Here is an 18,201-nt window from a genome sequence, read left to right on the forward strand (position 1 = left end):
TTGGAGGACAAGTGCCCCGTTGGACCTTGGGCTTAGGGTTTTATATGTTGGCCTGCTTCTGGCGTCTTGCATCTCTTTTTCTTTGATTCTTTCCTTGTGGTGGGCTGCCTGCATGTGCTGTGGCCTGCTAGCACTTGGGAGGTGAGCATGCGCAGTGTTTACTGGAGTCGTACACTTGCTCTCTTGAGTTCTTCCCTTTACCTGCAGAATGACCCTGGAAGGTCATATTCCACCATTTTTCCTCTTAATGTGCATGCTTAACCCCTTTGTCCAACTCCTGAGATCTTATCAGGAAGCTGCTGATTACCAGTTTGAGGTCTTTCCTATCTATAGGGACAGTGCCTTTCCTCGGTGCTGGCTGCAACCTATTAATATTTTAGAGAGGCAGTGTGACAGCTGATGGTTGCCTGATTTTCTTGGTTGGGTGTAGGGGCCCTCTCCTGCCCTGTTAGTGTCTGATTAGCTATCCACTGTAATGCTATGTCAATTTAAATTCATAGAATAGCCAAGGAAAATAAAAGGTACCTTGCTATAACATCAAACTTATTAATTTGCTTTTTAAAAATTTCATTTATTTATTATTGATACTTAATATTTGTTCATCTACATGGGGTACTTGGGACATTTTGTTACATGCACAGAATGTGTAATTATCAAGTCAGGGTATTGGGTTATACATTACCTCAATTATTTATGATTTCCATATGTTGGGAACATTTTAACTCCTCTCTTCTAGCTATTTAGAAATATGAAATACATTGTTGTTAACTAATAGTCACCCTACTCTGCTACCAAATATTAGATCTCATTCCTTCTCACTGTATGACATACCCATAAACAATGGTTTTTCATCCCTCCCACCCCCACTCACACACTCTTCCCAGCATCTGGTATCTATCACTATATTTCCTACTTCCCTGAAATCACCTGCTTTTGCTCCCACATATGAGAAAGATCATGTGATATTTGTCTTTCTGTACATCTAGGGAACATGCTTGAGTACTAGCAGTGGCTGCAGTGAGTCAGGCAGTCGGCTGGGTCCTTGGGCCCTTGGGACGTGGATGTGGCAATGGTGATGGCAGTAGCAGTGATGAAACAACCCTTCAGTTCCCAAGCAGTTCACCTTTGTGTTATCAGTGACAATGAATCCCCAGGCCCGTAGGTGGTGCATACAGGTGGTTGCCACATGTGATAGTAGCAGTAGGTTGGGGGGGGGCCTGACCTCCAGCCTCTGGAGAAATGTTCAAGTGATGAAGATGGTGGACTGGACTGGGGATTGGTGAGGGTGGAGCCAAGTCTGGTGGACCTGTCATCTGGCCCTCTGATGGTGTGTTCAGGTACTGGCTGTGGTAGGCCAGGATGGGGTGATCCCTGACCCTGGTGGAATGCTTGGGTGGGGGCAGCAGCGGCTATGCTTTGGCTTTGCTACTGGGGAGGGCGGGGTAGCTTTCAGTGGCAGCCCCTGTAGGCAGGAGGCTGGAGTGTGTGCAGATTGCTCCTGCTTTGTCCCTGGTGGTGGCAGCCTGTAGTGTCAGTGGCTGAGGGTAGGGGAGCCCTTTCTTGGGGCGTGTAAAAGTGCATAGAGACTCCACTGTTGGGGGTACCAGGGTCACTACCAATGGTTGTACTAATGCTTCAGTGACGGCAGAAGCCAGCAGCAAGGGAGGCTGTGGCAGGGTAGGCTTTCCTCAGGGTGTATGAAGTTGTGGGGCCCTCTGATCAGGGCGCAGGGTCACTATCAGCGGCTCATGCCTTGGCCCCAGCAGCAGAAGCCAGCAGTGGCAGTGGCTATGCATGAGACACGTCAATGGGGCTCCAGAGCATGATGCAATACGGTAGGGGCTGGGGTCTCAAAATGTTACTGGACTGTTGCTGCTTATGACTGGGAAGTGTACGGGACTCAGAGTGAAACCCCTCTCTGGAGCAACATCATCACAGTCTCCAGGCAGCTCTGAATCATTGTCTCAGGGCCCACAAGAGTCAAGGGGTTCTCCTGTGGTTAGGATTGCAGGAGTCTGTGATGGAAATGTGGGCCACTGGGGTCTCTCACTAACCTTTTCTCCCCACTGAGGAACCTCTTCAGGTTTCCAGCCAATCCTGGCCAAGGAGGCAGCCTCATTCCCCTCTCTTTCCTTGCATTCAGTGTTTCCTGTGACTCCTCTGTTGAATTCCTGTTCTCTTTTGGATGATCTATTTGAAGTGTGATCATCTACTAGCTATATTAGTTCTTCTTTGTGAAGGAGGTGAGTACCAGCTGCCTGTAGTCAGCCGCCTGTAGTCAGCCACCTGAAGCCCCTTCTCAGTTTGCTTTAAAAAGTGAATTATTTTAACATAATTTTTAAATGAGAAAAGAAATGTATTTGTTAACATTTATCATTTCCAGGGCACTGCAATTCTTGGTGTTTCCATCTGGTATTATTTCCTTTTATCATCAACAACTTTTTTTTTCAACATTTTTCAATATGTTTCTCTTATAACTTTTAAAATAGTGTAAGTCTGTTGGTGACAAATGCTCTCATGTGTTTATTGTTTAGAAATCTTTCTTTGAGCTTTATCTTTAAGGCTATTTTTGATGCGTATAGAATTCTAGGTTGATATTTCCCCCTCTATCTCCCCATAACTTTAAATATATCGTTTTCAATTATCCTTTTTTGACTTCTACTGTATCTGATAAAAAGTTATGAAATAGATTTTATGATTTTTTCCCCTGCATGTGATCTGGATTCTTTGGCTTCTTTCAGTATCTTTCCCTCATTCATTAGTTGTTAGCACTTTGATGGTCATATAGCTTGAGATAGATTTGTTTGTGTTTGTGTTCCCTGGGGTCTATTGTGATTCTTTGAAAAATGTTGGCTACTATTTCTTAGCTATTTTTCTCTCTCTCTTTTTCTTAATATGGCACTCCAATCACACATATGTTAAATCACTTTAAAATCTTCCACAGATCACTGAGGTTCTCTTCAACTATTTTTCAATATTTTCTTCTTTGTTTTTATTGAATGTTTTTGACAACCCTATTTTCAAAGTCATTTTAAGTTTACTTTTACAGTGTCTCATCTGCTGCCAAGTCTACCTAATACATTTTCCATTTTATGTATTGTATTTCTGTTATTAGAACTTCCATTTGGTTGACTTTTAATGGTTTCCATCCCTTTAATGAATTTCCCTATTTATCTCTGTTTATTATTTATTGGGCATATTGTCCTGATTTGCTGCATGTCTAGATAACCTTTATTACATATTCTAGATTTTCAGAATGATCTAATATTGAGTATCTCCATTTTATTGTCTTTCTTAAGAAACTAATGAGCTTGGTTCTTGCAGGCACTTAATTTATTTGAGGATCAGCACGCTAATTTAAACTTTGGTTTTAAGCTATGTTTGAGCAGTTCTAGCGTTGCCTTTACTGTAAACTCTAGAATCTCTCTTTGTTTATAGTGTGTTGTTTCTGGAATTTTTCTCAATGTCCAGAATGTAGAAGAAGGTCTTATCTCTCTGGCTAGTTTGCACACAGATTTTTTTTTAAATCTATTCATAAGTTCTAGCAATTATTTAGCTCACAATTCCAGATAGATGTTCTTTTTTTATTAGTTTTTGTTTTTTGCTGGGTTTCATGGAGTCTTACCCTGTGCATCTACGCTTACAAACCAGCCAAAGACCAGCCAGAACTGTGAATAAATTTCTCTACAGACTTCTGGAGCTCTTTTTCTGCATGTCTTCTCTAATATTATATCTTAGAAGTCAGGTCTTCTCAGCAGCCCCAGGCTTCCATTCTGTCTTCACAGATCAGCACGATGCCTGTGCTGGCACTCTTTGGACCACGTCCATAAACAATGGGTGATCGAGCTATTTGATTTGTAATGAGGAAGTGATTGGTGACCTTTAAAAAAATACAGTCTTGGAGATGTCAGAAAAATCCTATTTAGGTTGATAGTTTTGAAGGGGATGAGAAAGTAACTGTAGTTATTAAAACTCTCACTACACATCACCACAACTGATTTCTCAAAATGTAAGAGAGATGGATGCTGTTACCTTCTTTTAGAATAAACAGAATAAAACATTTATCAACCACAAAGTTGGTGCTGATGAGCGTGGCACCAGAAATAACAATAGGACAAAGCACCATCAACACTTAATGGAGGCAAAGAAAACTGCAACGTTATTTTATTTTATTCTGAGTTTTTTTTTTTTTTAAGTGAAGGCTTATACATTTAACAAATTTTGCACACATTATATTTCTTTCTAACTGTGAGAATCTGTCACTTTGATTTTTCATCCTATAGTTTATGAAAGAGGTATTCTAAGAATATCTTAATATTTACATAGTATCGACTTTCCCCCCCAAAATGAATAGTTAGCACTTTGCTGATTTCCATAACTGAAATTGTTAAACAATAATATAGTTATATAAATGAAGAAAACAGCTGTTTAGCTCTATTTTAGAAAACGTACTGCACCCATTAACACCAACATGGCACATGTATACATATGTAACAAACCTGCATGTTGTGCACATGTACCCTAGAACTTAAAGTATAATAATAATAATAATAAAATTGACCCTTTAAAAAAAGAGAAAGTACAATAAATATAAATAATTAGGGAGTTATTATTTACTAGCATTATGTGGTATAGTATAGATAATATAAAATATAGCAAAACTAAAACAACCAGACTATAGTATTCTTCTGTTATCATTGCTATTCACAAGAAGCAAAAGGGAGTTCCTGCAAGACAGTTCATGATGCAAACACTTCTGGTTCTCTGTAATTTTGTGTATCTTTTTCAATATAAATCAAATCTACCATGCAGGTAAAATCAAACTGAAGAAAGAAAATATAACAGACAATAAGCTTTAGAAAAGAAACTTAAGAGTCAGAAGAGGTACTTTATAATGGTGAGAGCTACAAAGCAAGAGGATGAATCATTTCGCAAATAGTTTTCTTGCTGCCACGACATAACCTGGGGCATTTTCAAAGATTCACTGATTGTCTTTGGAGGTGGTGGAGAGGTTTGTACACACCCTCCCCTACATCCGAATCATCACTTAAGTAATATGATAAAGTACATTTGTCTTTGTTACTGTAAGTGGATTGGCTTTGGTAAAAAATAGTTTATGCTTTGCAATTTTAGATTATGGTAGTCTGACACATTTCTGCTATACTAATCTCTGACCTCCTCTGTAAAGTGGCTGTGTGCTGATTAAAGGTTTTATTCTGCATAATAGCTGGTATTGATTGCATACCGGAAGCCAGTTGATTCTCAATGTGATCCACTATTGATAACAATTAATGACTTGCTTGCCTGTACTTAGAAAAAGAATGCTAATAATTGTAGAAACAAAGGGAAACCCAACACATTTTATCATTTAAAAAAGGGAAGCCTGGAAATTCAGGTGTTCTTAACATGAAAAATAGATGTATTTCTTACATAAAATAAACATAATGGAAAATAAAGAAGAAAGCGAGTAAATCAGACGTTTTTTCCTTTTCTACTCTTTGTACTCCATTTCTCTTGAACTTTGAAATTAGATTTCGTATAACCAATTAATATGTATGTATGAGTTGGTTAACGTAGCAGAAATGTGTTTTTACATTCTGCCACAGCAAAGTATCAAAGTAATGACTCTGAGACAGGAATAATCCAGGTGGTCACAGGATAATAGAAAATTCCAAGCAGCAGTTTTGCATGACCAGCAAAAAGAAAGCTGTTGAAACAGTTGCATGAGCTAGGGGCTGCTAAGACGGTAAGATGGCAAAAAACAGTATGCGGGCCAAGCTGGCTAACACTGACTGGACCCAACATGGTGCTGGATTTGACCTAAGTTTCACCTAGGACCTCATTATGTGCTCATTAACATACTAAATAACACGCCCACCAGCTCTATGACAGTTTCAGGAACATTCGTATTTGGTTTAAAACCGGTTGGCACCACAGTTCTCAGAAATTTTCTCCTTTTTTCAGAAATCTTTATGAAAATCTTCATGAATATTCCACCACTTGGTGAAAGAAACTCATAAAAATAGAAGCACCAAACCCCACTGGGCTCTACTCACTTTCTTGAGTATGCCTGCACTCCCCTTTCTTGAGTGCATACTTTGGCTTTGCAATAAATTGTCACACTTTCACTGTTTTTTGACTTGCTCCTTGAATTCCTTATTTCAAGTTATCAAGAGCCTGGACACTGGCTGGGATGGAAGTCTCATTAGTGTTTGGGCACTTCCCCTACCTCATGGGTATCAACTCTTCTACTATATTATTTTTCCAACAAGAAACTACACAAGAAGAAATGCAGGAAACATACCAAATCGAGAGACCATGTCTAGCATGCAATCATTTTTTTTAGTTCTCAAAGAGAAGCCACCATTACAGCTCTTCTAAGTTTTTGCTTTTTAATTTTTCAAACTTTAAAAGAACAATGCACATGCCAAGGAAATAAAAGGTAGCAACTCAGAAAGAGTTATAATAACTGCATAAAATGATTTTTAAGTCAACTAATATTATAGAAATGTATTTTGTTCTTTCACAAAATGGATGGTTAGGAAAATGTACTAATGAGTAGAAAAGATTTAATAAAGTAATATATTTTCACTTTTTAAGGAAAACTACAGCTTCCATTGAATATATATACAGTTAAACAAAGAATTTTAATAGGTTCCCATACTAATTGTAGATGTCAGGTGTAGTCATTATTCATCTCAGGCATTTCAACAATATTGTACCTAGCATTGATCTAGGTGCAACATGTAAAAACATGTTGAAAAACATTGTTCTTCAACTCAGGTATTCCTTCCAGACTTTATCCTTCAAATTCCCCAAATCAAAGATTTTACATGCTCTTGATTTAAAAAATGATTTTAATAATATTTCTGGTTAGTGAATTGTGCTTTCACTGATTTTGGAATTCTGTATTCTTAAATTTGAAATAAGCAATTTATTCTCGGTTTTAAAACTGTTCTTTCTATTGAGTTTTTAGAGGCGATGGGGAGCTCAAACCTTGATAAAAGCCTGATGAGCATAGGTTAGTTAATCATCAAGTATAATTTATAGAAATCATGAGAATTAGAAACCTTCAAGAAAATGCAATATAGCAATCTGGATCATTTTTTAGAAACATACTTTTGAGACTAAGCAAGTACCCTGCTTGGCCTTTAGTGGATATTTAATAAACATACCTAATCAGTGAGGAGATTTTAAAATAATGATAATTGTGGGCCGGACATGGTGGCTCACGCCTGTAATCTCAGCACTTTGGGAGGCTGAGGCAGGCAGATCATGAGGTCAGAAGATTGAGAGCATCCTGGCTAACACAGTGAAACCCCGTCTCTACTACAAATACAAAAAATTAGCTGGGCGTGGTGGCGGGCGCCTGTAGTCTCAGCTACTTGGGAGGCTGAGGCAGGAGAATGGCGTGAACCTGCGAGGCAGAGCTTGCAGTGAGCCAAGATCGCACCACTGCACTCCAGCCTGGGTGACAGAGCGAGACTCTGTCTCAAAATAAATAAATAAATAAATAAAATTTAAACATAATAATAATTGTATTTTTCTTCAGGGAAACAAAAATGTTAAGAAATATTGTACTCAATTATTTAAGAGACAATGAAAATGGGTCCCCGTGCAAATCTGTGATACTGTGATACGATAAGAAATATATATATTTGGTCTTCATTACCAGGTTTATTGCATAGAGCTCCTGGAAGCTATATAATTTCATGAGTGATTGAAATGATAGAAGCATCTTTTGTTGTAATATTCGTTCTTTGTCCTTGATTTCTGATATAATGCTTCTAAGACACTTGGAATTTTCTGAGTTACAGGATTGCCTTTGGTATTCTAACAAATGACTCTTGGATGCCAGGGCTTCTGGATACTTGCAGGATAGAGACTAGTCATCAAAGAGACTTATAATGTAAGGGTTGGAACTTTCAGTTCCATCCCTGGACCTCCAGGGAGGAAAGAGGGAGCTGAAGATTGAGTTTAATCACCAATGGTCAATAATGTAATTAATTATGCCAACACAATGGAACCTACACATAAATGTCTAAAAAGTGGGGTTTAGAAGACCTCTGCGTGGGCAAGTAACTCCATGTGCCACAAGGGTGGCCTACTCCAATTCCATGGAGACAGAAACTTCTGTGCTAGGGATCTTTTCAGACCTCATTCTATATACCTCTTCATCTTGTTGTTCATTTGTATCATTTGTAATAAACTGGTAATAATTTTTATCCTGTATAAACTAGTAATGAAAGTAAAGTTTTATAGCTATTGCTTTTCATGTTGGCTGTTTTTGTAAATTATCAAACCTGAAAAGGAGGTCATGGGAAGCTTCAATTTGTAGCCAATCAGACAGAAGTATGGGAGGCTCAGGATTTTCGATTGGCATCTGAAGTGGGGGCAGTCTTGTGGACTGAGTCTTTAACCTGTGGGGTCTGCACTCACTTCAGGTAGCTAGTGTCAGAATTGAACTGAATAACAGAGCGCCCAGTTGATGTGTGGAGAGTTGAAGAATTAGTTGGTATAAAAAAATCTCCTATACATTTGATGTCAGAAGTGTGGTGAGTAGAAAGAGATTAGAACACAGAAGTGTGAAGAAATTGAAAAGGGGTGAAGTGAACCATTTTGACCCATTTTTTGAATGAGAGAATGAAAAAACCAGAGCTATAAAAGATTGAAGTAAACAAATTCTGAAAAAAACAGAGAGAAACTGCCTAGAGAATATAAGTATTCTGTGTTTTAAAAAGGGAGATATGAGCACATACTGTGTTTTTTATTTTGCTATAAATCATCCTTAATGCATACTCAGTTTTATAAATGTTACACGATTTGTAAACCTAAATAACAGAGAGAGGCTCTCTAAAACAAAGTCATAGTCATTCAAAAAGAAGGCAGTGTAAAGGGAATATGAGTATCATAGTAAACGACATGCATATTCAAGGAGGTAAAAAAGACTTTTTTAAAAAATGAGGATGATTATGTCATCATTTCGAGATAATTATTCTTGGCTATAAGGATTAACAACAAGGGTGATGCCAGTCTGAGGGTGCACAGGCAGTGGCTGGGCAGGTGTTTTCACAGGCATATTTTTGATGTAAGGTTGTGACGGTCTTTGTGCAAACTTGTCTTTGCAGAGTCTTTTGTGGTGGTTTTTGTTATCAGGCATTTATGCATAAGAACTGTTCTCTTTTTGGCCTTCTCTGGCTCTATTTGTCTTTTCTTGTTTGCTTTTTTTTTTTCTTTTAACAGAAATGACTTTTGATTTTGACAACTTTTATAACATGTATTCATTTATTTAATGAAGCATTCAGTAATTGATTCTTTATACCTATACTAAATTCTTGCAATGTGACAGGCTGTCCTTAATCCTAAAAAGTATTCTGCCATGGCTGTCATTGTTAAATAAATGTTAAAGAAAAATTTATGAAAAGAGTAAGGAAGAACAGAAAAAAAAATATAGATTAATCATATAGAAATGTAGATATTTATGTATGCCATAAACAAGAAAAAAATGGAAACTTTTGCTTTATCATTTAAATTGTTATTAAAATCATTTCGTAAGAATTGAGTCAGCCCCTTAAGTTCTTAGTACAATGTAAAAATAAATATAAAATCATAACATTTTAGATACACCGAAGTTTTGAAAGTAGACTTCATTTTATATGAGGGATTTTTATTAAAATAATTAGAAGATACCTCAGTTGTCCAATGGACTCTGAAAAATTGTGTACTTTTTAAAATGAAAGTTGAAATTAACAAAATAATGTCTGCTTTCAAGAAGAAATGGTGTTGTGATGGTGTGGCACTAAAACATTTAGTGTCTTAGATATAACTTTGATTTTTAATAAACGAACAAGATACTTGAAAAAATACGTAGCCCAGTGGTTAAGAACAATAATGGTCATCTTCAGCTAAGTGAGAACAACAAGTTCATAAACCTTAGTGGACAAAAATAACAGTTTATTTTTCACATAGTGTTTTAGGGGCTGTAGAGTTTTCCTTCTCTAAGTGTCTTTCATTATGGGTCTTAGACTGGAAGATCATTCCTCACCTAGGACATGTCCTTTTGTGCCAGAAAAATAGATGACTGGTGGAAACACGCAAGATTCTTAAAGCTTCTGCTCAGAACTTGAATGTGTCATATCTCTTCATCAAATTGACCAAAGTGTATTATGAGGCTAAGCCAAGTCAATGGGCCAAAGACGTATAATGCTGCCCTAAGTGGCCCTGTAAGTCCCATGGCAATGGTTGGTGATAGATAGTCCTCTTACACAGTAGTCAATAAATGAGAGCAATAATACAGATTATCTCAAGAAGATGAATTCGGAACCAAATTTACTGGATTTTCCACATAATCTCTGTGTAAAATAGAAAACACTAGACCAATCTCACAGGGTAGAAATCAAAGTCAAGAAAATTAATTTTTGTAAGGAATTTAGAATATTACTGGGTCATGGTAAATCCTATTTAAGTGTTAAATACATTACATGGATACTGCAAAATTAATCATACTAGTTTATTTCAGTTACACTTTCTGATTGCACCCTAGGAAATGCTTGTCAACTGTAGGTATTTAGCAATAAGCAAAGGAACACCAGTTTTACCAGATTAATTTAATAAATTTTCATGAAAACAAGCCTCTGCTGATTACAAAAGCTGTAGTTAATTTTATTTTCCAAGGTGTCATACTTGGTGTTTATAATAAAGATCATAAACAATGAATTCATATATAACATGTGACCTTTAATAAAACACCCAGAATAAGTAAATCCACAGAAACAAAAAGCCAATTGGTGATTTCCAGGGGGTAGGGGAAGGGAAGGTAGAGAGTAATTGCTTTATTGGGTATAGAGTTTTCTTTTGGGGAGATGAAAATATTTTGGAGAATTAGATAGATGGCGGTTACACAACACTGTAAATGTACTCATGCCATTGCACTGTATACTTTTAAATGGTTAATTTTATATTATGTGAATTTTACCTCAATTAGAAAATGAATGAATTAATAAAGTCTTCATATTGGTTCTTTTATAATAGTTTTACAAATCTTAAATAACATATTACAAATATAAGCTTACTTATAGGAGACAGAGTTTCAATTACCTTGAATGACACAGATGACTCCACAATTAATTAAAATTAACCTTGATTTCTTTGGACTCCTCACATATTTAGTTAACTCCCTACAAAATATTTCCTCTTGGTCTACTCTATGTAACCTCACACTTGAGACCCAAACCTGAATTCACAATCTTCCTAATCTTATACGTCATATATTAATTTTTAACCTCCCCAAATGACACTATCTTCTTCCAAATTTTGCAACTTGGAAACAAGGGAATCATTCTTGATAACCCTGTTGTCCTCATACTTTTTGCTAATCCATCTCCAGAACCTGTCATTTTTACGTCTAACTACATCTCGATCCTATCCACTTCTGGTTCACCTGGATGACTGTAATAGTTTCCTGACAGGTCTCCCCAGATCAACACTTTCCATATCAAATGCCCCTACTTGCTCCAACACATATTCATATGATCCATTCTAAGTACTGAAGCCATAGTTGCCATCTACCCTTCCAAACTTTTCAAATGCTCTCTGTTGGTTTTATCTTGGCCTCCAACTCCTTGCCTTCATCTGCAATTCCATTTCATGTCATTCTTCTCTTTGATCTGGCCACATCAGTTCCCCAAATGTACCAGGTTCTCTCTAGCCACAGGCCCTTGGCCTGAATGCTAACTACCCTCTCTATTATGAGTTGAATTGTGTCCCTCAAAAATATGTTTAATTCTAACCCTCATATCTGTGAATGTGAGCTGATGTCAAAAGAAGGCCTTCACAGATGGAATCAAGTTGCAGTGAGGTCATTAGGATGGGCCTGAATTCAGTATGACTGTTGTTAGTTTAAGGGGAAATTTGGACCCAAAGGCATACATGCACAAAAGATGTGGAGATACAAGGGGAGAATGCCATATCACAACAAAGGCCAAGACTGGAATATGCTGCCACAAACCAAGGAACACTGAGTCATTCTTGATAACTCTATTTTCCTCATACCTTTTGCTAATCCATTTCCAGAACGTGTCATTTTATGTCTAACTACATCTTGATCCTTTACAGTTCTGGTTCCCTAACTGGTCTCCCGAAATCAACCCTTTCCATATCAAATGCCCCTACTTGCTCCAACACAAGACTTCTAATCCTATAGAACTGTGAGAGAAGAAATGTCTGCTTCTTTCTTTTTTTTTTTTTTTTGAGACAGAGTCTCGCTCTGTCACTCAGGCTGGAGTGCAGTGGCGTGATCTCAGCTCACTGCAAGCTCCGCCTCCCGGGTTCACGCCATTCTCCTGCCTCTGCCTCCCGAGTAGCTGGGATTAGAGGCATCCGCCACCATGCCTGGCTAATTATTTTATTTTATTTTATTTTATTTTGTATTTTTAGTACAGACGGGGTTTCACCATGTTAGCCAGCATGGTCTCGATCTCCTGACCTCGTGATGCGCCCACCTCAGCCTCCCAAAGTGCTGGAATTATAGGCGTGAGCCACCGCGCCCGACCAAATGTTTGTTTCTTTAAGTCATTCAGTGTGTGGTTCTTTATTACAGCAGCCCTAAGAAAGGAATACTCCTGTTCACTCCTTCCTTTCATCTTTTAGATCTCAATTCAATAATCAAAGGACACTTTCCATTTAAATACTTGAGTAGTTCAAATTCTTTTGTTAGGAATCTTGTATTTGCCTTCTAATACTTAACAGAATTGCAATTTTACATTTATTTGTGTGATTTTTCATTTAATACTTACTATCCAGTCCCTGTTACATTCTAATCTCTCTCAGCATAAGGATATATGCTGTTTGTTTTTTTTTTTTTAACTTCTTGTTGCATTTCAACACCTACATGATGTTTGTCATATAGAACACAATTAGTAATACCTACCTAAACTTTAAAAATTAATAATTTATTATTGCATGCCTATGTTATGGGAATGAAGTGAGATTTAAAGAGAAAATGTAAACAAAAGCAACTAATAAATATGCGTGTGTGTATACATATATATATATATATATATATATGCCAGTATTTCAATTTATGATTGAATGTATGTGCTATTTCATGAAGTCATGAATTCAATTTTGAAGCAATGGTGAGGATATTATGTGATGAGATGGATAGCAACAGAATTCCTTTCTCTTTCTGAGCTTTATGATTTAATCTGCTTGCTATATTGATCTGAAGCAGCAACCTATTATTGAAACTAGGACAGAAAAATACTAGATTTGGTAGACACTTGAGCAATCTGTCTTCTTTGTGAATAAAACAGAAATATGACATGTTTCAGGCCTTGAAATTTCTAATGATATCAACCCCTAGAGAAATTTGACTCTCTAATCTGATACTAAAAGATACATTCTACATCTTCTTTGAGGGAATTTAAGACTTACCAAGGTAATTATAAGGCATTTTGTCATCACTAGCAAAATCTCTTTTGGTTATATAATGCATCTTATGAAAGTAAGAAGTGCATATTTAATTAGGATTTTCAGTAGCTAATTAAAATACGTTCTTGATATTTATCTGTTTTCCTTTTCCTTTTCTGAGTTCACTGAAAATGTAAGTTTAGATCTCCCCTCTCGAAAAGTTCTTGCTGTCACTGTCCACAAAACCCCTCCCATATCATGCTCTTTCTCTGAATTGTGTTTTGGTTCATTACATTTTCTCCAATTATTTTGGCCTAAACATTTACATTTTCTGACTGTAGCAAGAAGACACTACTATTTTATAAGAACAATATTGAAAAAAGTTCTAGATAATAATTAGAAGACTAAAAAATGTAGATTATTTAATTCAGTAAATGTTGTGTATTTCTGCGTGCTTTGATGATGAAAAAAATTTGAACATAAAATTACAAATCATTTTTGGAATGTTTTGTTGCTTGAGAGATAAACACTTAGAAAATCAGATAAAGTATATTTGCTTACAAATATACTATATCTTAATGATTGTTTACAGAGGAAAATAAGTAACATCTTAATATGTTGACATTGATTTTGGAATATGCATATTACAAAAGAATCCCAAAGGAGTTTTCAGATGATAAGTACTTGGTTTTAGAGATCTGAGTAAGTTGACCCTGTTAGGGAAAGTGTGATGTAAACAGAGCCAAAATAAAGGTGCTATAAATGTGAATTAACTTTGCATGGGGAGGCCATCTCGTTCGTCACATCTGGAGACTTGCCTTTTTTTTTTTTTTTTTTTTTTTGAGATGAAGACTCGCTCTGCCGCCCAGGCAGGAGTGCAGTGGCGCGATCTCGGTTCACTGCAAGCTCCGCCTCCCAGGCTCAGGCCATTCTCCTGCCTCAGCCTCCCGAGTAGCTGGGACTACAGGCGCTGCCACCATGCCCAGCTAATTTTTTGTATTTTTTAGTAGAGACAGGGTTTCACCATGTTAGCCAGGATGGTCTCAATCTCCTGACCTCGTGATGTGCCCACCTCGGCCTCCCAAAGTGCTGGGATTACAGGTGTAAGCCACCGCGCCTGGCCGAGACTTGCCTTCTATACTGAGACAAGATCTTCATCAAAGCATGTTGTGAGATGTTCCATTCAAGAAATTTATTGTAACATTTTCTCAGAAATTTTCAAACGATTTCCAAAATGTTATAATCAAAGAACAACAATATTTACAAATTAGATTTCTAGGTTTTAGCCCTCACTCTGCTAATATTTCATGTGTGTTTTTGAAAAACATCACTCACAGGGTAGTATCTTTACTTGTGAAATGAAAATAAGGTCAATGTAGATCTTACAGAATGGCAGAAAGAATAAGTGAAAAGCAGCACTGGAAACTATATAAAAACAATTTCAACTATTACTTTTTAAATTTATTGTAATTATTTTGTTGTATTTATTATTAGTATTGAAAAAAATCACTATGTTCTCACTCTATTGACTGCGTCAGCAAATTTTACTTCTATGTGGATGATGTAAATGACTAAATATGACCTTGATTTCTAAGAGTAGTGTTGTAATTTTTTCACATGAATAATAACCAACCTCAGAAAATGTCTTAAAGATTCCATTAAGATGCAAAGCAAATGGTACAGCGCCTAGAATAAAGTAGATGATCACCATGGATTTCTCCCAGATTTGTTTCTCCACTGTGTACACCAAATGAACAGTTAAATTGCAGTTCTCATTATGCAAAAAACCTTGGTAGTTGGGGGAGAAACATGAATCTAAGTCCAAGAATTTCAGTACCGGACAGCTTTGATCAGTCTTATAATTGCACATTTTGTAAAGCAATTAAATTGGAAAAATTACATACAAAGGGCCAGTGTTAGAGAGAAACGTTAGTCACAATAAATATGACCATGAGTGCAAATATTAAGTTCATTGTTATAACTAACAACCTATTACTAAGCAGAACAGCTCAGGAAATCTTGCTGTAAATATTCACAGCTGTCTCGGGCCCTGGAATGTCCATATTGTAATAAGAATTAATATATAATGCATATATACACACTGCTGAATACTGAACACCAACTCAATTCCTATGACGAACATGTTTACTATATACTCAGAAGTTACAGCCTACTGCTTGAATATTTCTGGAGAGCTGTTAGCAAATACCCAGTCGCTAACCCACAACTGCATGTTACATTTAAATTTGTTTAAAATCAAAAGGAAATGTGATTAGTACATACTTTTACAGAATGAAAGCAGATTATTAGATTAATCCCTTATAAGTTTAGATCTTATAAGTGTCAGCATTTGTACTTGATGCATCAAATGCTTTCAAAGAGGATTGTGAAGGGTTTAAAAATACCTTGATGTTTCAACATTATAAAAGATTGAAAAACATACCTAATTTAGCCCATATATAAGGTACCAGTAATTCACATTCAGAGAGATTACTTTTTTGGGTATTCTATATAAATAATGTCACTTTTAATGGCTGACATTTGTTTGTCCAATTTTCTCTGTTCTCAAGACACAAAAGATTGCACAGAAATGTAACACATGAGTTTTTGTAGAATTTACATACAGTCATGTGTTGCCTTATGATGAGATATGTTTTGAGAAATGTGTCCTCAGGCAATTTCATCACTGTATGAATATCCTAGAGTGTTTTTACACAAACTTAGATTGTATACCCTACTATAAGCCTAGGCTATATGGCATAGCCTATTGCTTCTGAGCTACAAAGCTGTACAGCACGTTACTGTACCAAATACTGAATGCAATTATAATATAATAAGTATTTGTTTAAGGAAAATATCCTTAAACATAGAAAAGCTACTGTAAAAAATGATATGGAAGATAAAAATGATACACCTGTGTAGGGGGCACTTATCAAGAATGGAACTTGTAGGACCAGAAGTTACTCTTGGTGAGTCAATGAGTGAGGGATGATTGAACGTAAAGTTGTAGGACATTACTGTACATGACTGTAGACTTATAAACACTATACACTTAGACCACATTGAATTGATAAAATAGATTTTTCTTTCTACAATAATATGCTAACCTTATGTCACTTTAAGCTTTTTACTTTATAAACTTTTTACATTTTTAAACTTTTCTGGCTCTTTTGCATTAACATTTAGCTTAAAACACAAATACGCTGGACAGCTGTACAAAGAGATTTTCCTTCTTTATATCCTTATTCTATAAGGATGTCTATTTTTTAATTTTTAAAAAATTTTTACACTTGTTTTGGTTACAAATTAAGATACAAACACATACATTAGCCTAGGACTACACAGGGTCAGAATGATCAATGTCACTGTCTGCCACCTCTACATCCTGTCCACTGGAAGCTGTTCAAGGACAGTAACAAACCTTGAGCTGCCATCTCAGTACAACAATACCTGTTTCTTGCATATCTTCTCAAGAACCTGCCTGATGTTATTTGACATGTAACTTCTTTTTGTAATAAATAGAAGTGAAGTATACTACAAAATAGCGATAAAAAGTGTAGTATAGTAAATACATAAACCAGTGACATCGTAAGTCATTTATCATTAAGTATATTACTCTGTTCTTGCATTGCTGTAAAGAACTACCTGAGATTGGGTAATTTATAAATCAAAGAAGTTTAATTGACTCCCAGGCCTGCAGGCTGTACAGAAAGCATGGCTGCAGAGGCCTCAGGAAACTTACAATCATTGCAGAAGGGGAAGGGGAAGCAGCCATGTCTTTCGTGGCCAGAGAAGGAGAGAGAATGAGAAAGGGGAGGTACCACGCACTTTTAAGCAACCAGATCTTGTGAGAACTCACTCACTATCATGAGAACAGCAAAAGAGAAGTCCACCCCCATAATCCAATTACAAGGCACCACATGCCTTTTTCTTTTTCTTTCTTTTTGAAACAAAGTAGTTTCATTCTTATCACCCTAGGCTGGAGTGCAATGGCACAATCTCAGCTCACTGCAATCTCCGCCTCCCAGGTTCAATCGATTCTCCTGCCTTAGCCTTCCCAGTAGCTGAGATTACAGGCATACACAATTATGCCTGGCTAATTTTTGTATTTTTAATGGGGACGGGGCTTCGCCATGTTGGTCAGGTTGGTCTCGAACTCCTGACCTCAGGTGATTCGCCCGCCTTGACCTCTCAAAGTGCTGGGATTACAGGCGTGAGCCACCGTGCCCTGACCAGCCACCTTTTTCAACATGTGGATTCAACTTGAGATGTGGGTGGGGACACAAACTCAAACCCTATCATTAAATATTGTGTACTGTAAATAAATGTATATGGCATACTTTTAAAGGGCTGGCCGAACAGTGGGTCTGTTTACACCAATTTAAAATCACACCAGCATCACCACAATTGAGTAATGTACTGCACGATCACGTAATGACATAGCACTATGACTGTAATGACAATGACTCTGATGTCACACGACGATAGGGGAATTTTTCAGCTCCATTATAATCTTATGGGACCACTGGTGCATATGTGGTTCATTGTGTTTTTGCTTTGTTTTGTTTTGTTTTTTGAGATGGAGTCTCACTTTGTCGCACAGGCTGGAGTGCAGTGGCACAATCTCGGCTCACTGCAAGCTCCGCCTCCCGGGTTCATGCCATTCTCCTGCCTCAGCCTCCTGAGTAGCTGGGACTACAGGCGCCCACCACCACGCCCGGCTAATTTTGTTTTTGCATTTTTAGTACAGATGGGGTTTCACCGTGTCAGCCAGGATGGTCTCGATCTCCT

The 18,201-nt window shown here is 36.9% G+C and overlaps 1 long non-coding RNA gene across 1 annotated transcript in view; it reads right to left on the reverse strand.

Moving 5' to 3' along the window:
* Window positions 1-18,201, reverse strand: part of LOC126950763 (uncharacterized) — a 268,517-nt gene that overhangs the window by 88,832 nt on the left and 161,484 nt on the right. The window lies entirely within an intron of this gene.

The sequence above is a fragment of the Macaca thibetana genome, chromosome 3 (genome assembly GCF_024542745.1).
Source record: "Macaca thibetana thibetana isolate TM-01 chromosome 3, ASM2454274v1, whole genome shotgun sequence".
In the NCBI taxonomy this organism is placed as follows: Eukaryota; Metazoa; Chordata; class Mammalia; order Primates; family Cercopithecidae; genus Macaca; species Macaca thibetana.